Source organism: Odocoileus virginianus, chromosome 28 (genome assembly GCF_023699985.2).
Source record: "Odocoileus virginianus isolate 20LAN1187 ecotype Illinois chromosome 28, Ovbor_1.2, whole genome shotgun sequence".
Classification (NCBI taxonomy): Eukaryota; Metazoa; Chordata; class Mammalia; order Artiodactyla; family Cervidae; genus Odocoileus; species Odocoileus virginianus.
This window is the reverse complement of record NC_069701.1, coordinates 34,410,523-34,432,728: the sequence shown is the minus strand read 5'-3', so window position 1 is coordinate 34,432,728 and position 22,206 is coordinate 34,410,523. Positions and strand designations below refer to the sequence as shown.

Below are 22,206 nucleotides of genomic sequence, written 5' to 3'. Positions count from 1 at the left end.
TTTGCGGTGCATCTGAAACTATCACAATATTGTCAATCAGCCATATTACAAATATAAGATGAAAAGCTTTTTTTTTTTTTTCGAAATTCTAGAATATCAAAATAGGAGGAGCTTCCTGGAGATATGAAGAGGAGACTGAACATAATGTATATAAAGACAAGGCTGGACTACCCTGGTGGTCCAGTGGATAAGAATCCACCTGCCAAGGCAGAGGACATGGGTTCGATCCAGGTTGGGAAAATGTCACGGCCGCGGGGCAACTAAGCCTGTGCGCTGCAAGTACTGAGCATGTGCTCTAGAGCCTGTGCTCCGAGACAAGGGCAGCCACTGAAGTGAGAAGCCTGAGCACCGCAACTGGAGAGTAGCCCCTGCTCACTGGAACTACAGAGAGCCCACTCGCAGCAACAAAGAAGACCCAGAGCAGCTAAAAAGAAAATAGATATATTTTTTAAAAAACCAAACAAGGAAAAAAAAAACCAAACAAACAAGGGTGGGACTATCTGGTGGGGAACCAGTGTAAGAACGAAAGGGTGATGCTTAGTCTAGAATACTTGGGAATCCAGTATTCTGATTTCTCATTCTAATATCAGATGTTGTTATCATACATTTTTACAGAGCATCCAGGTCAGGGAAGGACACTGACGTGGACCATGGGCCAGACCCCAGAGAATACGGGTATTACAAGGCCCAGAGTCTAGTCCAAGCTCTGATCCCCACAGTCTGTGTGACCCTCCTTGACCAGGTAGGTCACTTTATTCCTCTGAGCCTGTCTCTTCTGAAGAATGGAGGTAAACCCTACCTCACAGGATTATGAAGATACGATCAGACAAATACAACAAAACTAGCAACACTTGACCGTCTATGATGTGATATACACAGTATAAAGGACTTACGATTACTGCTGTTTCTATGTTTCATCTCAGGAGTTCTGGGGCTTACGTGCTTTTGCCACTATTTGTTTCTTTGACTGTCAAGACTGATAAGGAACATTTCCTGAGCATTTCCTATGCACCAAACACTATGTTAAATTCTTTAAATCCGTTATCCATATGAAGCCTCATAACAACTCCTACAAGGACTAATAAGGACACTAAGGCTCAGAGAGGTTAAGTAGCTTGCCCAGGGTCCCACAGCTTACATGCAGATTTGGAATATGTCTGCTTCTGTAGCCCAAGCGCTTTCCACCAAATTGTACTTCTCGGTAAGAGTAGAGTCTAAATGCTAAATGGTAAAAACGAAAACCATTCATTCATTCATGCAACAGCTGTTGATCGAGGGCCCACTTATACCAGGCTCAACAGGAACAAGGTGGCCAAAGTCAGTGGATGGAGCGGGCCTCCTAGGAAGAAGAGCTGCTCTGGGGACCTTGGGTTCACTGCCAAGTTTACTAAGTTCAAGTGCATTTGCTCATTTCAGAATGTCATAGTTTTTAGAGCTGGGACAACCTCATTAAATCACCAAGATGGCTAAGGTCCAGCAAGGCTTAAGGCATTGAACCAAGGCTGTGTGGCAATCTAGTGGGAAAAAAAAGACTGGAAGCTCAAGTTCTGACTCAAAGGTCACAGCTCTTTCATTAGTGATCTAGTTATGGACAGCAAATAAGACAGATTCACATGGCAAGACTTCATCCTACATGACAAAACATACATGTGTGTTTGAACAGGAGGCTGATGGGGTCTCAGAGCTCCAAAGGGTCTCAGAGCCTGGATCCTGAAGGTTCCTCCTGCCTGGCCCTTGGTGATATCTCTGTCCTCTCTTCTCACCTTGTAGAGACCCAGGGTACATAGGCTTCAATCTGCTGGAACTTACAGGCTTTGGCAGGCTGGTCTCCAGCCAACACCCCTATTCATAGTCTTTGGTTTGCCAGGCAGCTGACTCCAGTGCCTGTGCCCAAACATGGAGTGACCTACGGGAGGGAACATCCTGAGAACTGAACGTGCCCTTACTGTCCCCATTTTACAGTTGCAGAAATTGGAGCTCTGTGAAGTTGAGTAATTCACGTAACTGGGATTTGAACATTAGGTCTAATTGCAAAGTATAAGTTCTTTCCAAACTCGCAATTGATTAACCTTTTGGATGCTTGGCTTTCTCATTTGTAAAAATAGAGATTTGACAAACCTAGACAGCGTATTAAGAAGCAGAGACATCACTTTGCAGACAAAGGTCCATGTAGTCAAAGCTATGGTTTTTCCAATAGTTATGTTTGGATGTGAAAGCTGGATGCTTTCAAACTGTGGTCTTGGAGACGGTTCTTGAGAGTCCCTTGGACAGCAAGGAGATCAAACCAGACAATCCTAAAAGGAAATAAACCTGAATACTCATTGGAAGGACTGATGCTGAAACCAGAACACCAATACTTTGGCCACCTGATACAAAGATCCAATTCATTGGAAAAGACCCTGATGCTGGGAAAGATTGAAAACCAAAGGGTAAGGGGATGTCAGAGGATGACATGGTTAGACAGCATCACCAACTTCAGTGGACATGAATCTGAGCAAACTCTGGGAGATAGTGAAGGACAGGGGAGACTGGTGTGAGCAGTCCACGGGGTCACAAAAAGTCAGACACAACTTGGTGACAAAACAGCAGCAAAACAAATAACAAAGATACCTTCACATAGTGCTCACTTCTGAGGGCTGCACTTAATGAATAGAAAAGCACTTTTAAATTGTTATAGATGCTAATGAAATGATGCTGAAGCATATCTACGTACGTGAAGTGAAATGAAAGTCGCTCACTTGTGTCCGACTCTTTGAGACCCCGTGGACTTAGCCCATGGAATTCTCCAGGCCAGAATACTGGAGTGGGTAGCTTTTCCCTCCTCCAGGGGATCTTCCCAACCCATGGATTGAACCCAGGTATCCCACATTGCAGGCAGATTCTTTACCAGCTGAGTTACAAGGTATAGATAGGATGTTTATACCTATCTATAAGGTTAGAGGCAATTCAGCATCCATTAATAATATAATTGGGAGGTTGCTGAACCAGGACTACAATTTAGATTTTTGGCTCCTAATCTAAGGGCTCCTTGCCAAAGAGGCCAGCAGAACTGGGCAGAAATGTTGCCACTGTTCTCTAGGGCTCTCTTCCCACGACTGCTGTTAGGTTTGATAGATGGCCTCACAGTTCAACTTCTGAGACTAACTCTGAGAGGCTTAGAAGGTGCCAAAGAAGCACTGGAGGAAAGAGAGCTGCAGGCGTGGCAGGAACGGAGCTGAAACACAGGAGGTATATGTGGGCCTGGGCTCTCGGATGAGATTCCCCCTGGGGTATCAGGCCAGGGTGTAGGCCAAGATGCAACAGGGTGGCAGCAATGCTGTAACTTGGGCTAGAAGGGAGCCTTTTCTCACCTTATGAGAGAGAAACAGGCCCAGCGATTGGCTTGTTCAAGATCAGCCAGCAATTAGGAAATCTAAGAGGTTCCTGTACCTGACAGCAGTCTAAGCATCTGGATCTACCCTCATTGAAATTAAAAATCTTCGATGAAATATATAAAGTATCACTAAAATGCAGCCACCACCAATTGCCTCAGCTGTGCAGAGGCTTGTCAGACCTCAGGTGCCCCGTCCTGTGTTGATGGACCACATCCCTCACTCTGGGTCCTGTCCCCGGGGGAGTCGATGTGAGGCTGTCACGGCTAACGCCATGACAGGCAGCCTAGATTAGGAGTAGGCCTAGTTTCCCGGGGTAACATAATTATCAGGCCTCCTGGAGCTAGCCAGTCAACATATGCCTAGCAAGAAAAAAGGGAACCTATCAGGGGAAAGCTGAAAGCCCCACGTTGGGCCAACAAAAATTGCCTTGCAACTGTGTAACCAATCCGCCTGTGCCAACTACCTGCTGCTTTTTTTGACCTAATAAATACCCGAGAGAACTGGGGCTCGGGGCCTTTTCGTCCTCACACCCTTGGTGAGGGTGGGAGGCCCTGGCTCGAGTCAGTAATAAATTCCCCTATTGCAAGTTGCATTGTTTCGAGGAGTCTTCTTTCCCGACCGGGGACTCGGACTACGGGCAGAACATTTGGGGGCTCGTCCAGGATCCCTTGACCGGGGAAGAAGGCTCTTTGGAACAAAGGGGAAAAAGGACAGGTAACAGCACCGGTGCTCAGGCAGGTCTGGAAAAGTCCAGTGTAAATCCGGGGCCCTGCTGTGAAGCAGGAAGGTATCTGGTGCAGGAAGCCCAGTGTAAATCTGGGGCCATGCTAAAAGGCAGGAAGGTGTCTGGCATGAGGGAAAGCTTTCCATGAGGGAATGGATTGGCCGTTCCGGCTGGCATGAGGCTGAGACCAGTGAGCATGCTGGAGGGCAGCCAGCTCTGCAGGAAGGAGACCTCCTCTCCTAGGCCCGGATCTGGGGAATAGTGGACGCCATTCGGTAAGGTACCCTTGTTCCAGAGGATAGGGAAACTCAGGGGGTCCCGCCCCCCCGTTCTGTGTTGTCTGCCAATGTGTGTCTGTCTATGTGTTTTTCTATGCCCTTTCGTGTCTGTATAACTGCCGACATTGTCTCCTGTCTCGTTGTTCTCTGGTGTGTCGTTGTCTACTTCCTCCTATAAAGCCTTGGAGCCTCATTTCTGTTTCTGAGAGTTTCAGTGAACAGGCAGACAGTTGTCAGGGCAACTGATGAGTCCTGGCCAGGGCTACTCCCTGGTGGATTCTGAAGGCCTCCCAACAAGTCAGCCCCAGTAACGGGAGCCCGAGAGGGTGAAACTCTTTTCTTTTTTCTCGTATTCTAAACCGAGAATCTGGCCAAATAAGAACCCGTCTGTGTGGGCACGGGACAGGCACTTAAGAGCCGATAGGGCACCTGCCACTGGAAGACTCCCGTAAAAGGATAAGGGGGTCACGGAACGGGCTAGAAACCCTTAGGGTGCCCGCCCCCAACAAGAAAACTTCCGTGCAACGACTAAGGCACTCAAATAGTTCCACAAAGCATACCACAAGCCCAACCTCCTGGCCACCACCACTCCCGATAGGATTTTTTTGGTGGTAATTCTCGGTGACTTTCTTCTGACTCTCGCTATGGGGCAAGGAGAATCTACCCCACTCTTTCTCATGACTGATCATTTCTTGGATGTCAGGGCTAGAGCGTATGATCTGTCGCTACTGGTTAAAAAGAGTAAATTAATAACCTTTTGCTCTGCAGAGTGGCCCACCTTCCAAGTTGGATGGCCTCCAGAGAGAACTTTTCAACCTTCTATTATTCGGGCGGTGAAAGAGAAAGTTATGGCTCCTGATCCCTGGGGCCACCCGAGCCAAGTCCCATATGTTATGGTCTGGCAAGATCTAATAGAAGATCCGCCCGAATGGTTAAAACCTTTTGTTCACAAACTCCCTGATTCTCCTAATGTACAGGCCCTGGTTATGGAAACCCCCACTCCCCCAGAGGAAGCCAAGAAGAATAAGGGCCCAAAACCGGTCTTGCAGGAATCCTCGAACAGGAACCTGATTGACTTGGAGACGGAAATTAGGCCCCCGCCATATGCCCCTCCTCCGTTGCAAATTCCCCCGGGGGGAAGACCCCCCCCCCCCGATGAATCAGAAGGGACAAGGGAACCCCGACCCCGGAGAAGGAATAGAGGAAATAGGGGTGAGCAGGATCATGGGGACCCAGAGTTACCTTCATTTACTGTACAGGCACTCCCCGTCCGAGTGGGACCAGCTAATCTGGACGGAGAGTGAACATATCAGTACTGGCCCTTTTCCACGAGTGATCTGTATAATTGGAAAACCCAAAACCCTCCTTTTTCGGAGAAACCCCAAGGCCTCATTGACCTCTTAGATTCCATTTTGTTCACTCACAACCCCACCTGGGATGACTGTCAGCAGCTGTTGCAGGTGCTCTTCACCACGGAAGAACGGGAGCGAATCCTGGCAGAGACACGGAAACGGGCCCCGGGGGCCGACGGGAGACCAACCGCCCAGCCTCATCTCGTGGACGAGGGGTTTCCTCTGTTGCGGCCTAACTGGGATTTTGAGCGAGCGGAAGGTAGAGGGCGTCTCCGTGTGTACCGCCAGACTCTAATGGCTGACCTGCGGGCCGCAGCTAGAAAGCCGACAAATTTGGCGAAGGTAAATTTAGTAAGGCAAGAGCCCACTGAGAGCCCGGCAGCCTTCCTAGAGAGGCTGATGGAAGCCTTTAGGCAATATACACCTATGGACCCCCAGGCTGAGGAGTCACGCGCTGCAGTTCTGTTAGCGTTTGTGAATTAGGCAGCCCCAGATATTAGGAGAAAATTACAAAAGATAGAGGGGTTAGGAGAACAGACGATACAGGATTTACTGAAAGCAGCTGAAAAGGTATTTAATAATAGGGAGACCCCAGAAGAAAGGGAGAAACGACTTCGTCGGGAGAAAAAGAGAGACCAAAAAGGCAGGCCCTAAAGAAAGATCAGTGCGCTTACTGCAAAGAACAGGGACACTGGAAAAACGAGTGCCCTAAGAGGGACCCGAGGGGAGGAACGACCCAGAGAGAGAGAATCTCCCCTGGAACTCGAGTTCTATATGCGGGGGAAGACAGTGACTAGGGGAGTCGAGACTCGGCACCCCTCCCCGAGTCCTGGGTAACCATACATGTGGAGGGGAAACCCGTTGGCTTCATGGTGGACACTGGCATCCAACACTCTGTTTTAAATCAAAAACTGGGACCAATGTCTAAGAAAACCAGCTTGGTGCAGGGAGCCACAGGGACAAAAAGATATTGCTGGACCATGGAAATCTGGGGACCCACCAGGTGTCCCATTCGTTTTTGGTGATACCAGAATGCCCAGCCCCTCTACTTGGACGGGACTTGTTGACTAAAGTTAATGCTCAGATCCATTTTGACCCTGGGGGATGTCAGTCACGGATGGACTTGGGCAGCCGATACATGTCTTGTCTCTAGCTTTAAGAGATGAATACAGACTTTTTGTGCCTAAGCCCTCAGAGGTCACAGCACCATATATACAACCGTGGGTCCACAAATACCCGTTGGCCTGGGCAGAAACGGCAGGAATGGGACTGGCTAAACAGAGACATCCCGTCGTCATCGAACTAAAAGCCGAGGCGACTCCTGAGAGGGTGAGGCAGTACCCTATGAGCCAGGAGGCTCGGCGGGGGAATCACTCCCCACATTCGATGGCTCATGGATGCCGGAATTCTCAAGCAGTGCCAATCCCCTTGGAACACCCCGTTACTACCAGTGAAGAAGCCAGGGAGTATGGATTACAGACCTGTCCAGGACCTGCGAGAAGTCAACAAGTGGGTGAGTGACACACACCCCACTGTCCCCAACCCGTATACCCTCCTGAGCAGTCTGCTGCCTGAGTACACTTGGTACACTGTGTTGGACTTGAAAGATGCTTTTTTTTCAGCCTACCCCTGGCGGTCCAGAGCCAGGAGATATTTGCCTTTGAGTGGACTGATGGAGAAGGCCAACCGGTAGTACAACTAACTTGGACCCGCCTCCCAGAAGGGTTCAAAAACTCCCCTCACTGATGGGAGCAGCTATGTAAAAGATAGACAAAAAAAGGCGGGAGCCGCTATAGTTGATGATTCTGGACAGACAACATGGGCTGAGACACTTCCCCCAAACACGTCTGCACAAAAAGCAGAGTTGATTGCCCTAATACAGGCGCTGGAACAAGTAAAAGGAAAGAGAGTCACCATTTTTACGGACAACCAATATGCTTTTAGCACTGTCCATATTCAAGGTCCGATATACCAGGAAAGGAGATTTAGAACAGTGGAGGGAAAAAGAGTCAAGAATTTGCCCGAGATCCGCAGGCTCCTGAAAGCTGTTCAACTGCCCCGGACAGTAACAATTGTACATGTCCCCGGTCACCAGAAAGGAGAAGACCCTAGGGCACGGGGCAATCGGGCTGCTGATGCGGCTGCTCGAGAAGCGGCTAGCTGAGACTATGCCGCCCCTATATTAGCCGTGGGACTTCCACCTCCTGGTATGGGGACTCTGCCGCCAGTCCCCGACTATTCCCTCCCTGACCTCGTTTGGATCAACGAGGATACCACCCTCCAGAAGGATGACAAAGATAGATGGTACTGAGGTCAAAACAACAACCTGATATTGCCTGCCATCCTGGGTCATCACCTATGTGAACACCTGCACACAACTACACACTTGGGGGAAAAAAAGACCTTGACACTTCTCCAGACGGCCTGCCTGAGGTTCCCTCGACAAAATGCAACTGTACGAGAGATAATTCAGGCTTGCAAAGCGTGCCAGCTGATGAGGACAGGGAAGAAGCAGCACACGGGAACGAGGTACTGAGGGGAAAAGCCAGGGCAACACTGGGAGATAGATTTCACTGAGGTAAGGCCAGGCAAGTACGGGTATCGCTATCTGTTGGTTCTGGTAGATACCTTCTCGGGGTGGGTAGAAGCCTTCCCCACTAAGGGAGAGACAGCAACACTGGTTGCTAAAAAGATCTTAGAAGAGATAGTGCCTAGGTACGGGCTGCCAGTGACTATGGGCTCTGATAATGGACCTGCCTTTGTGAGCCAGATTGTACAAGGGCTGGCCCAAGATCTGGGGACAAAATGGAAGTTACATTGTGAATATAATCCCCAGAGCTCAGGACAGGTTGAAAGAATAAATCAGACCCTAAAAGAAACTTTGACAAAGTTGGCAATAGAGACTGTCGGAGACTGGGTGACCCTCCTTCCCTTCTCGCTGTTTCGAGCGCGTAACACCCCTTATAAGCTGAATCTTACCCCTTTTGAGATTCTGTATGGAAGACCCCCTCCTGTGTGTCCTATATTCAAGGGAAAATGCCTACCACCCCCTACCTTGGGACAATTCCAGCAAACACTGATGGCATTAAGTAAGGTGCATAGCCATGTTTGAAAATTAATTCGAGAGATACACGAGGGAACAAGCAAGGGGACCATCCCCTCACATAATATTGGCCCGGGTGACTGGGTTTGGGTAAAACGACACCAATCTAAAGCATCAGAACCTAGATGGAAAGGCCCTTATGTTGTTCTCCTTACCACTTCTACTGCTGTTAAGGTCGACGGGATTGGGCCCTAGGTTCACTGCAATCACACTCGACAAGCCACCCCGGAAGAACAGGAGAAGGCGCAAGCAGAATGGGAGGCAAGACCTCACCCGTCAAATCCTTTAAAACTGAAACTCATACGACGGGAGCCCTCTTAACTCTCCTGCTGATACAGTTTTCATCGGCCCAGGAGCAACCAGCCACAACCCCCATCAGCCGGCTAACCTGACTTGGGTGATCTACAATCCTGAGACTGGAGAAGTGCTTAATTCGAGCTCCAACGTGGCCCCCAAAGAGACATGGTGACCAGTACTGACCTTTGATTTGTGCGTGCTGGCGGCTGACGGTAATGGGTTTGGTCCCCACCAACTGACCAAGTTCTTTGCCCACGGCTCTTTCGGTCTGTTCACCCGTAACTGTGAGCGAAAAGGCCCACGGTACTACGAACAGGTGCCTGTCTATGTCTGCCCGGGGGGAAGAAGGGATCGGAACCAAATTGAAAAATGTGGGAGAGTTGACTCTTTTTATTGCGCCGCTTGGGGTTGCGAAAACTCGAGAAGTCCATTTCACGCCTCCAAGAATCCTTGAGCTCCTTGGCTGAAGTAGTGTTACAGAATAGAAGAGGTTTAGATTTGTTGTTTCTGCAACAAGGAGGATTATGTGCAGCACTGGAAGAAGAATGCTGTTTCTATATCGACCATTCAGGGGTGGTACAAAAATCTCTCCAGAAAGTAAGAGAGGACTAGCCCAGCGGAAGAGAAAATGAGAAGCCCAACAAGGCTGGTTTGAATCTTGGTTTCAGCACTCCCCCTGGTTGACCACTTTGATTTCCAACCTCCTGGGTCCACTCATAATATTAATATTGTCACTGACCTTTGGTCCATGCATTTTAAACCGTCTGGTCTCATTTATTAAGGAGCGCCTAAATACCATCCAAATTATGGTATTGAGACAACAATATCAGTCAATTTCACAGGGTGAAGAGAAAGATTCCTCTACAAAAGTACAAAGACAGGGGGGAAATATGAGGCTGTCATGGCTAACGCCATGACAGGCAGCCTAGATTAGGAGTAGGCCTAGTTTCCCGGGGTAACATAATTATTAGGCCTCCTGGAGCTAGCCAGTCAACATATGCCTAGCAAGAGAAAAGGGAACCTATCAGGGGAAAGCTGAAAGCCCCACGTTGGGCCAACAAAAATTGCCTTGCAACTGTGTAACCAATCCGCTTGCGCCAACTACCCGCTGTGTAACCAATCCGCTTGTGCCAACTACCTGCTGCTTTTTTTGACCTAATAAATACCCGAGAGAACTGGGGCTCAGGGCCTTTTCGTCCTCACACCCCTGGTGAGGGTGGGAGGCCCTGGCTCGAGTCGGTAATAAATTCCCCTATTGCAAGTTGCATTGTTTCGAGGAGTCTTCTTTCCCGACCGGGGACTCGGACTACGGGCAGAACAGTCGACACCCAGCCCTGGCAGCACCACGTGCTGTCCTTGGCCACCTCTGTCTGAAGGCCACGCGAAGCAGGGGACGAGCAGACAAGTGAGGTTCTATAAGGGAGATACGACACCAGTGGGGGCAGAACAGGCCCAAGTTCATTGGCCTCACTGCGCCTCCTGGCTCTCTCCTTTCTTATAAAGGAATGGACCGTCTCTAAGTTCTCTCCTAACCTCTGATTCTGCTTTAGAGACATATGATGCTTCCTGGTGAAGGCACCGCTTGCGCTGCTTCGAGGGGCCCGAGCCGAAGAGGCAATTGGGCAATGTGAGCTGGGGTCAGCCCGGTACCCATGCTGGCTGCCGAGAGGAGTCACCCACCAGCTCGAGTCACCTGCGAGTCCTGTCTGAACTGGCAATGTTAAGGGAGGACATGCTAGTAGGAGAGATTCATCCCAAGGCAAAGGAGGCAGCCAGCCTGCCTCTCCTCACCTCCCACCCTAGCTCCTGATGCTGGGTGTGGCTCAGGGGAGGCATCCTCCCTAGAGGCCACTTTTATGAGCCCCCACATGCAAATCTGCACCTTCTTACGCCCTCAAAGTGATCCCATGTCCACCCAGCTCCACCTCTAATTATCTCTGAAGTGTATTTCCTCCCCAGCCCCCAAGGTACTACTTATGTCCAGGCATTTTCATCTTCCTGCCAGGGTTCTGAAGTCAGCGTGGAAGATCCCCTGTGGTCTGGTGCCTACCTCACTTTTCTGGCTCTTTCCTCTCTTCCTGTCATCCTGCCCTGCAGCCCCGGGGAAGCACTCCATGTTCCCCCAGCAGGGCCATGCGTGACCTTCGGTCTTCCTGGTCCCTGCTCTTCTCCTGGACAGACTGCTCACCCCCCCACCTTGTGGGTGGGTTAGTCTCTCAGTCATGTCAGCCTCTGGCCCCAGTGCTGGGCTGGGCAGCCTGGGCCCCCTTCAGAAGTGAATGTGGTAGAGAGGAGAGCACTGCCCTCTGCTAGAACACATTCCTGCATTTCAGTTGCCTGCTATGTGCCCCTAGCTATGTGCTATGTGAGCAAGTCACTTCTTTCTTTCATTCAGCATTTCTAGGTGTGGTGGGACTTTGGAGAGTGACACCTTAGCTAAGGTGAACCTTTCCTGGAATTCCCCTCCCTGTGGGGCAGCCAGGAGAGACAGGTGTGCAGGACTTGAGGGTGCAGGGGAAGTGCAGCCCTTTTGTGCTCTGAGGATGGAGCAAGGAGGACAGAGGCAGGGCGGCTCAGGCACACTTGTCAGTGGTGGGGCGGCCCCTGAGACCACAGCCCCTCCACCCTGGGCCGGGTGTGTGCGCCTCTGGGGTGTGGGGCCCCAGCTGGTCCCCAGGGCACCACAACATGAAGATCGCAGGTGGTGAGAGCTCTTCCGGTCTGTCCTTCATCCTCCCCACTCCGTGTCCATCTTCCCTCCTGAATTGGCGCTGCTGAGATGCAGGGAGGACGCTTTACACCAACAGCAGAACCAGGCTACTGGTGCAGGAACTCGGACCCCAGGTCAGACCCCGACTCTGGCTCTTAGTGTATTCTGTGACAGGTACCCTTCCAGACAGTGGAAATAGGAAAACAAATGTCAGCTCCATTTACGGTCTGGATCCCCCATTGGTACGATGAGAGGAGAGGTTAAATGATTTTTAAGATCCCAACTGGAGAAGGAAATGGCACCCCACTCCAGTATTGTCTGGAGAATCCCATGGACAGAGGAGCCTGGCGGGCTACAGTCCGTGGGGTTGCAAAGAGTCGAACACGACTGAAGTGACTTAGAACACAAGATCACAACTGCTCCACCAAATCTCTGATCAGAAGAGCCCCCAGTGAAGGTTCGTGCAGCCATTCACTGCACATCCCATGGGCTATGGAGCCATTCCCCTGGGACAGAGCTCGGTGGATGGAGAAGCACCCGGGAGTCAAGCTTTATGTTGCTAAGGTTGTATCTGCCCAGGGCTGAAAGAAAGACCTTTGAGCTCCGTCCATTTTTAGCTCAGCCAGTCAACCATGTATTAATTTTTCTTTAACGCTGAGGTCAAAGAACTTCCACACTGTGTGTGGGAGGTGGGAAGCACACAGCTTCTGCACTGTGCCTCTCCGACTATCGATGGTGAAGGACTAGTGTTTTGAAACTAATTTCCAATCCATCACAGATCTATGCTTTCATAAAATACAATTAAAAATGAATCATTAAAGTAATGAAAGCCAAAACAGCCAGTATCCAGGAGGAGAATGCTTTAGAATTAGAGATAGTAGGCACAAAACTCTCACATCAATTAGCTATAAACATCTCTAAATTGTTGCTGTTCTTGTTTAATCGCTAAGTTGTGTCCACCTCTTTTGCAATGCCATGGACTGTAGCCCACCAGGTACCTCCACCCATGGGACTTCCCAAGCAAGCCTACTGGAGCAGGGTGCCATTTCCTTCTCTAGGGGATTGTCCCCACCCAGAGATCTGACCCGAATCTCCTGCGTTTTCTACACTGGCAGGTGGGTTCTTTACTGCAGAGCCATCAGCGAAGCCCCAGCATTTCTAAATGCCAGGGTATGGACAGGCAGCAAACCAAATCGTGGCTGGTGAGGCTCCAGAGAGACCCGGGACGCGTGACCAGTTCCCCAGTTCTTCTGGGTGGAGGCTCTTAGGGGAGGCTCCCTGCTCATCTGGTGCAGGACAAGGAAAGGAGGCCTTGCAATCGTCACTCCATGACCTTGCTTCTAGGAGAACCTATCTGGTCCCAGATTTCTCACCTGTAAGATGGAACGCTGTCAGAGCAGGACGGTGGCCATGGAAGTCGGAATCCGCTAAGGAGTGTGTAACAACTCACCTGCCGAATCAACTAGCCCTGAAAATGGATGGCGCTGGAGCGTCGGGCCCATACCCGGCCGTCGCCGGCAGTCGGAAGACCATTACAGTATACTAACACATATATATGGACTTTAGAAAGATGGTAACGATAACCCTATATGCAAAACAGAAAAAGAGACTCAGATGTATGGAACAGACTTGTGGACTCTGGGAGAAGGCGAGGGTGGGATGTTTCAGGAGAACAGCATTGAAACATGTATATTATCTAGGGTGAAATGGATGACCAGCTCAGGTTGGGTACATGAGACAAGTGCTCGGGCCTGGTGCACTGGGAAGACCCAGAGGGATCGGGTGGAGAGAGAGGTGGGAGGGGGGACTGGGATGGGGAGTACATGTAAATCCATGGCTAATTCATATCAATGTATAACAAAAACTACTGTAATGATGTAAAGTAATTAGCCTCCAACTAATAAAAATTAAAAAAAAAAAAAAAAAAGATGGAACGCTGTCAGAACCGTAAGGTCTGACTGTGCAGACCAGCTGAGCCCAGCTGGGATTTGGCTGCGGCTGCTGCTGCATTGCTGCTTTTACTGATGAGTCAGTGAGAGGGCTCATCACAGAGTGTGTCTGGGAGCCTTGAGGGCAGACAGATGGTTGGTGGTGTCTTTGCTCAACCTGGGTTCACTTGGTTGAAGAAATTTTTTTGCTGCACCAACTGGCATGTGGGATTGAACGGATGCCACCTGCATTGCGAGCACAGTCTTAATCATTGGACTACCAGGGGATTCCCTGAAGGATGCTTTCATGGGATCTCTCTGGGATTTAAGGTGGCCATGCAGCCACCGGCCAGGGGACACAGAGGGATGGAAAGGGGAGAGGCACGCACCTCCTTTCCGTGAGACATCATCACCCTTTGGGGCCATCAGGTCCAGCTACTTTGGGAGTGTGGGAAGGCGACCTTGGGAAGCACAAGGTCTTCTGCAACACTGGGTGGCCACCAGGCAAGTTCTTTCAAGATGCCAAAGTGGGCAGGTCAGAGAGTCACAGGAGCTACTCTCTCTGGTCCTGTAATAAGTGAGGAGGTTTTGATCTCAGGGGGGCAGGATCACTGCCAAGGAGACAAAAATTGCCTTCTTGGGGGCTGAAAAAATCTTACTCTTTCTATATATAAACACAGACAGACAAGCAACAGGGAACTCTGCTCAATACTCTCTGGCAGTCTTGATGAGAGGGGAGTTTGTGGGAGAATGGCTACATGTATATATTTGGTTGGGTCCCTTTCCTGTTCGCCCAAAACCATCATAACATTGTTAATCAGCTATTCTCCAACATAAAAAAGTTAAAAGACAAACAGAAATAAACATAGATATACAAACAATAAGTGGACAGTCATCTATGGTATTAAACTTTCTAGATGGGATATGATTTGGGGTAACTGTCTAAAACGGATCCTTAGGGGCATGAGAATAAAAAAGGGTTTGCATACACTAGCCTAGAGGGTCCGAAGTCCTGCTGTGATGTAGACAGATGCAGTGAGCCGTGGACTCTGCTCAGACGTACTCACACCCAGGTCCCGTTACTCATAACAAGAAACCCCAAACTCCTGAGCACCCTGAAAACAGGGCCATCCCAGGAAGCTTCCCAGGCTGTTCCCATGTCTGCCACCCTTGAGCAAAGCCTTTGCAAAGGCCTCATGCAAAGCTTTGATTCATCCACCAGCCACTCTTGGGCTTGCAGAGGCCTCCTGCTTTCTTTCATTGTAAGAAGCGGCCAGCTCACCCCCAGGGCGCTGCAGGAGAAGATTTAGGAGGTCTGGCTCAGGCTAGTTGTTCTCACAAGCAAAGTCCCTGCTCTAATGCCAGCTTCCAGCAGGACGTTCCAGACGCATTAGCTGAATGGGGAACTCTTCCCTGCCCCCACGCCCTCCCCAGAATCCTGCCCCATGGAGAGCCTGTCTGTAGCTGCAGCATCTCCAGACTCCCTCTCGCTCCCCAGCAGAGCCTCCTGACCCCTCCCTGCTCCACTCAGCTTGAACCACCTTAAAATACACCCCGGGTCCTGTCACCCACCTGCTTGAGCCCTTTCCCATTGCACTTAGAGTTGTCCAAACGCCCCACTTCAAGCCTGCTTGCTGGTTTTGAAAAATCAGGTTCTTTCCCCAAGTGTTCTCCTCTCTCCCCGCCCACGTCTGACCCAAGTCATAGCTCAGCAGGATTCTCGCCAACCTGCCCGCCTCCTCCCACTGAGCACCATCACCACCTCCACCCCCACCCCTTAGCTTCTACAGCCCGGTTTCCTTCATAGCAGCTGTCTCACTTTGTTGACTGGGTTATTGCTTTTCTTCCCACTAGACTGGAGGCTTCCTGAGAGCAGGGACCAGGTCCTTTTGCCCGCCTGCTGTGTGTCCCCCCTCTCAGACTGCCTGGCACATCATAGGCTTCAGTGATTATTGAGCGAGTGAACACGTGGACAGGCGAACACCAGGCTGTAAGAAGCAGGCTGGTGTGAACACACACTGGAAGACTGTCTCCCCTCTGGGCCGCCTGCCCACACTCAAGCCCAGGACTGCTATTAAGGATTCACATGAGCAGGTGACTGAAGAAGAGGCTGAAGTCAGAGAGGGTGCTGTGATATTCTCTGGGGGATAGGACCTGAATTGAAACAGGAGGGAGGAGAGCAGGACACACCCTTTGAAGGAATGACATAGCCTTTTGAAAGAGGACATGACATAAACAGATTAGAATCAAATGGGTCCAAGATGCAGATAAGTCAACTTCCACCAGACTTTGAGCCTCAGTGCACACTCATTGTAACACATCAGCAAGGGAAACGGCACACTCAGAGGCACCATGACACTTCCAAGGCCGACTATCAAAGACCAAAAAGTGAGAGGTGGCCCAGTTCCTGGGAATCTCCACCCCTTCCCTAAAATAGTTGGAATAATTCTTCCACTCATTAGCTTATGAAATTACCCAGTCCATTAAAACTAACACCACCATATTTCAGAGCTCTGGCACCTTCTGAGATGGCCCACGCTCTGTCTGTGGAATGTGTTTCTCTCTAAATATATCCACTTCTTACCCACCACTTTGTCTCTCTCTGAATTCTTTCTGCAATAAGACATCAAGAGCCAGAGCTTCGTTAAGTCCTGAAACCAGGTGTGTGATTTCAGTGGGAAGACCGTGGGTTTCGGCTGGATTCAAGTCCTGGCTGCGTGGGTTCAAGTTTCAGTCAGGGTTTTGGCTGAGTTCAAGTCCCAGTTTGAGGTACACGGTTTTAGAATGACCCTGGGAGAGATCACCCTGCTGATCAATCACAAAGCCTGTTGATAATTAACCTAAGAGATAAATTACAAATTCTTACCTCCTCCCCAGGAGACCTGGTCAATAAGCTGATAGGAAAGTGATTCCTCTTCTGTCTGTTCCAGTGAAAGTGTCCCCAGAACTGGACAGGAAAGGAAGAGGAGGCTGGGTCACCATGCTTCTTCCAGCACTGGCAATGTTATGTTAGCAACACCCACACCCTGCAGTGTCCTCTTTCAAGACATTGTCGTGACTTTTGCCCCATCTCCATAGACAACATCCCCCCAATCTGACTGCATGCATGCATGCTCAGTCGTGTCTAACACTTTGCGACCCCATGGACTATAGCCTGCTAGGCTCCTATGTCCATGGAATTTTCCAGACAGGAATACTGGAGCAGGTTGTCATTTCCTATTCCAGCAGAACTTCCTGACCCAGGGATCAAACCCGTGTCTCCTGCATCTCCCGCATTGGCAGGCAGCTTCTTCACCACAGCACCACCTGGGAAGTCCCACAATCTGATTCCTCTACGCTAATTCATTGTGCTCTTAGCAATACCAGCGGGTTTCTATTTTCAAGGAATTTTCATGTCTTTGATCTCCCTAATTCAGCAAACCTAATGCTGTGATGAGCCAAACTGATCACCTATGCAGCACTCTGGGGAAGGAACTAGAATATATACAGCCAATAGTTAGGATACAATAGAAATATGCTGGGTGCCTTCCATGTATTATTTCACAAGTGAGTCACTACCTGTGAGGCAGGTTTTTTCATTTATGCTTTATGGAGGAGGAAATGTAGACTCGGAGACAATAAATAATGTACTCCAAACCACAAAGGTACTAACTGAAAACCCATTCAGAGGTCTTCATCAGACTGTGTTGTTCAAGCCCAAGGATATGTGATAAGGATCTGTATAAATTTAGACTTCCTCTGTGTAATCCATGATCAGGTGAGATTTTACTAGAGAGAATTCAGGGTTAAGTTGAAGTTAAGTGTAAAGTTAAATAGCATCTGTTTATCAGCCAGCAAATCTGCCTTGGGAGGTCTTGGGTGAGGGTGATTAGAGGAATTTCAGAGGCCTGGAATGAAACTCAGGAGGCCTGAGTTCCAGTTCAGTCTTATTTTACACAAACGGTGTGCCTTTAAACCAGCGCCTCTCCTCTCTGGACCTCTGTTTCCCACAAAATAAAACAAAGATGTAAACACTATATACTACTTATAACATAGCTTTTGTTAATAGTATAAATGTTCTAGGAGTGAGTCATTCATCATGTCTAAGACTCACTTTACCTTTCTGGATACGTCAACTTCTTTCCCAAATTTTTTTCTGCCCAGTATTATCATCTGTATTATCATACTTCCGGGCTCCCAGTAACAAAACACATGATCCCCATTGCCCTCTCTCTTCCCTCCTCAATATTCTTTCTTTCATGTTATTCAGATTTCATTGACTCCCATTTATCCCTGCCACTACCATCCTGCTTCTGGTTACAGTTGCTTTCTGACTTTTTCCTTCCTCAGCCTCGATTTGTCTGGTCCAGCTACCAGACTGATCTTAAGAGGCCACGGAACTGATCTCCCTGCTGTAATCTTCAGTGACTCCCCTAAAGCCACAGCCTGCCAAGCTCCAGGGACTGATCCTAATCAAGCCTTTTTGCTTCTTCACTAATCCTGTGGACATATAACTTCTTAAGGCCTCTCTCCTATAAAACATGGAGAGTGGATAAGGTCCTGCTCAAAGTCCTTGTCAAGTCAAAAGTGCCTTGATTCTACCAGAGTCAGAATGACTTTTCTATTGCCTCTACTGTTTTCTGTCCAGGCCATCAACTCCCTATTCTGTCCAAATGTCGTAGGAATCACTGGGTGTCTGCCTCGTTGAGAGAGTGGGAGGGTCTAGGGTCATGATCAGTGACAGTGGGTGTGGTATTTCACTCCCAACCCTGCTCCTCACCTGAAAAAAAATAGAAAGTCATTCTCCCTCCCTACAGATCCATGGAGAAGATGAAATGAAGGAATGGCTCTAAAAACAACCCTTCCTTCCTTCCTTCTTTTTTACTTCCTCCTTTCCCTCCTTCCTTCACAAAATAGCAATAAAATGCCAGACGTTGGGTATATGGTGATAAAAGAGGCCGATTTGGTTCCCACTCTCAGGAAAGGTCTTACAGTGGAGACCAGCACGGTTCAGTAGTATTTTCCGGGCTGATAGAAATACAGGAGCTGCTAATCACATGTGGCCACTGGACAATTGACATGTAGCTAATGTGACTAAGGATCTGAATCTTTCATTTTATTTAATGCTAACTGATCTAAATTTAAGTAACTGATGGAGCTGGGGGCTACTGTATTGGGCAGTGTAGGTCTAGACACTTAAGGGAAAAGACATCAAAAGTAAATTGATTTTTCAAAAACTTGAACATAATAGATAAGCAAAAAGGACCTACTATATAGCATGGGGAACTACGCTCAATATCTTATCAGTGAGTTAGTTCAGTCGTTCAGTCATGTCCGACTCTTTGTGACCCCATGGACTGCAGCACGCCAGGTTTCCCTGTCCATCACCAACTCTTGGAGCTTGCTCAAACTCATGTCCATTGAGTTGGTGACGCCATCCAGCCATCTCATCTTCTGTCATTCCCTCCTCCTGCCTTCAACCTTTCCCAGTATCAGGGTTTTTTCCAGTGAGTCAGTTTTTTGCATCAGGTGGTCAAAGTACTGGAGCTTCAGCTTTAGCATCTGTCCTTCCAATAAATATATAGGACTGATTTCCTTTATGATTGACTGGTTTAACTAGTTTAGGATTGATCTCCTTACAGTTCAAGGGACTCTCAAGAGTCTTCTCCAACACCACAGTTCAAAAGCATTAGTTCTTCGGTGTTCAGCTTTCTTTACAGTCCAACTCTCATATCCATACATAATTACTGGAAAAACCATAGCTTTGACTGGATGGACTGTTGTTGGCAAAATAATGTCTGTTTTTTAATATGCTGTCTAGGCTATAGCTTTTCTTCCAAGGAGCAAGCATCTTTTAATTTCATGGCTGCAGCCACCATCTGCAATGATTTTGGAGCCCAAGAAAATAAAGACTGTCAGTCTTTCCATTGTTTCCCCATCTATTTGCCATGAAGTGATGGGACCAGATGCCATGATCTTAGTTTTTTGAATTTTTTTTTTTTTTTAAGATTCTGAAAACCCTGTCACCTGCTTTATTTTTAGATAAGGGTAAAGGGAAACAAGGAAATATTCACTTGAATTTGAGGGGCAGCTAAACTGAAAGCAATAGTAGCAACAATTTTAGGCCTCTAAGGTTACTCTGATCCATAAAGGAATGCTAAAATTTCCTTGTTTGGAGATTTAAGAGTTTAATTTTCCCCTAAAACAAGATCATCCACTTTGGCTGGGATAAAAGAATAAAGAACAAAAAACTCAGTAGCACCAAACGGGGCTTAACACAGAAAATAGGGCCAGGTTTCTCCTTTCAAATGCAAAATTTTATATTAAAATATGTCTATAAATCATAGCTGTTTTTCCTCCTGATTCAATCCTTCTCCTTCTTCAACCAGGAGCCCCAGAACCCTAAAGAGCATGCGCATTACTGACTAGATATACAAACCAGCTGCCCCTTCCAAACTGGAATCTGATTACAAATGGACTGGCTTAGCTCAGGGCTGCTCTCGGTGACAGGAAGCAATATCTACGCTCAGGGAAAACGGATACTGAGGATGCCACCAGTCAAAAAGTTGAACGCTGTGTGCTGGGCTCAGGATGACTTGCACACCCTGTTCACTGCGCAGTTTCTGACCACCACGGACATGATAATCTTGGAACACCAGTCTCACTCGATGATGCTGCACTATCCGTGCTCACATTGATAGTAAACAGGGTAAATATCATTCCCATGACAATTGGAATAAAGATGAAATTGAGGGTGGTGACCTGCAGTAGGCAGCAGTCCTGGTCTGGATTGTTATGAACATCTTTGTACTGAATGGGAGGCTGCAATCCTCCGATACACTTGCTTTTTAATCTTGGGGACTGTTTTTCAAACTTGCAGTTGAATTCCCACATTGGATCCTGTCTGTTCCCAATAATCTTTCTGCATCAGAAAAGTAAGCATTTGTAAGTCTTTAATGTGCTAGAAGTACTTTCTGGAATGGCTGGATTCTCGGAGATTCGAGCAGCAGATGGCTCATACTTATGGTACAGAGATCGGATCACACATGCCTGAAGACAGAGCAGCTTCTTCACCGACTCTGGTCACAGGTGCAAAGGCAGAGAGGGAGGTACAACCTCGTCTAAAAGGCAGCAGTGCAAGTGACAGTCCATGCATTCTTACAAATCAGGGAAAAATTCACAATGTCCTCAGGACAGATACAGGAGGCCAGCAATAGCCAAATATCCATGGAATACTCTTCTCCTCCAGTCCATCCAAGTCTTCTCTGTGCCTCTTGCTTTTCTTTTCTCTGGAGATAGTTCTCTCACAGATGCTTTCCTCCTGGGCATCAGTCTCCCCACTGTTGTCGATGATGTTGCAGGGCTCACCAGCCCCAGAAAGAGCTTCCACTGCAGGAACCTGGGAGGCTTCCTACTGAACAGCATTGGCGACAGCTTTCTTGACCCTTGACCCTTGACCCTGAAGACCTCTGCCAGATCTGAGTTGGCATAATCCACCATGGTCACTCTGCCTGAGCAGGCATCTTGGGCCCGGAACTTGAGTCGCTTCCCTCTCTTGGGCATGGCGACCGTGTTGGGGTGAGACTGGGTTAAAGGGCCAGGACCCCAGGCCATGTTTCAGGCCAGAGTGTGGGATCTGTCAGCCTAGGGCCAACTCTGGCTGGCTCCGCTGCCATCCCACTCCTGAATATTGAGCTTTAAGCCAGTTTTTTCACTCTTCTCTTTCATCTTTGTCAAGAGGCTCTTTAGTTCTTCTTCACTTTCTGCCATAAGGGTGGTGTCATCTGCCTATCTGAGGTTATTGATATTTCTCCTGGAAATCTTGATTCCAGCTTGTGCTTCATCCAGCCTGGCATTTTGCATGATGTACTTTGCATAGAAGTTAAATAAACAGGGTGATGATATACAGCCTTGATGTACTCCTTTCCCAATTTTGAACCAGTACATTGTTCCATGTCTGGTTCTAACTGTTGCTTCTTATCCTGCATTCTGGTTTCACAGGAGGCAGGTACGGTGCTCTGGTATTTCCATATCTTGAAGAACATTCCACACTTTGCTGTTATCCATACAAAGGCTTTAGTGTAGTCAGTGAAGCAGAAGTAGATGTTTTCTTACCAACTGAGTCACAAGGGAAGCCCCGAAGTAGATGTTTTTCTGGAATTTTCTTGCTTTTTCTGTGATCCAAAGGATGTTGGCAATTTGATTTCTGGTTCCTCTGCCTTTCCTAAATCCAGCTGGAACATCTGGAAGTTCTCAGTTCACATACTGTTGAAGCCTTGCTTGGAGAATTTTGAGCATTACTTTGCTAGCGTGTGAGATGAGTGTGATTATGCAGTACTTTGAACATTCTTTGACATTGCCTTTCTTTGGGACTGGAATGATAACTGACCTTTTCCAGTTCCCTGACCAGTGACCTTGGGAGTACCTATTTGCTTGCTCTATCTGCAGCTTTGCATTTCAA

At 48.4% G+C, this 22,206-nt stretch overlaps 2 long non-coding RNA genes and 1 pseudogene across 3 annotated transcripts in view; 1 reads left to right on the top strand and 2 right to left on the bottom strand.

Annotated features, from left to right (window-relative positions):
* Positions 1–10,393, top strand: part of LOC139031860 (uncharacterized) — a 29,365-nt gene extending 18,972 nt beyond the window's left edge. Inside the window, exon 3 of the long non-coding RNA XR_011484369.1 lies at positions 93–10,393. This is a non-coding gene — a long non-coding RNA (uncharacterized lncRNA). The remainder of the gene's footprint in view (positions 1–92) is intronic.
* LOC139031861 (uncharacterized) overlaps positions 1–15,425 on the bottom strand; it is a 28,347-nt gene extending 12,922 nt beyond the window's left edge. The window contains exons 1-2 of one of the 2 annotated variants that reach the window (XR_011484370.1): positions 15,339–15,425; positions 5,619–13,423 (exon numbers count right to left, since the gene is read on the bottom strand). This is a non-coding gene — a long non-coding RNA (uncharacterized lncRNA). The remainder of the gene's footprint in view (positions 1–5,618; positions 13,424–15,338) is intronic. The other variant, XR_011484371.1, reaches the window with a different exon arrangement.
* A 4,929-nt stretch (positions 15,426–20,354) lies between these two features.
* On the bottom strand, positions 20,355–21,359 carry LOC110153010 (transmembrane protein 183 pseudogene; annotated as a pseudogene).
* Positions 21,360–22,206: the final 847 nt, after the last annotated feature.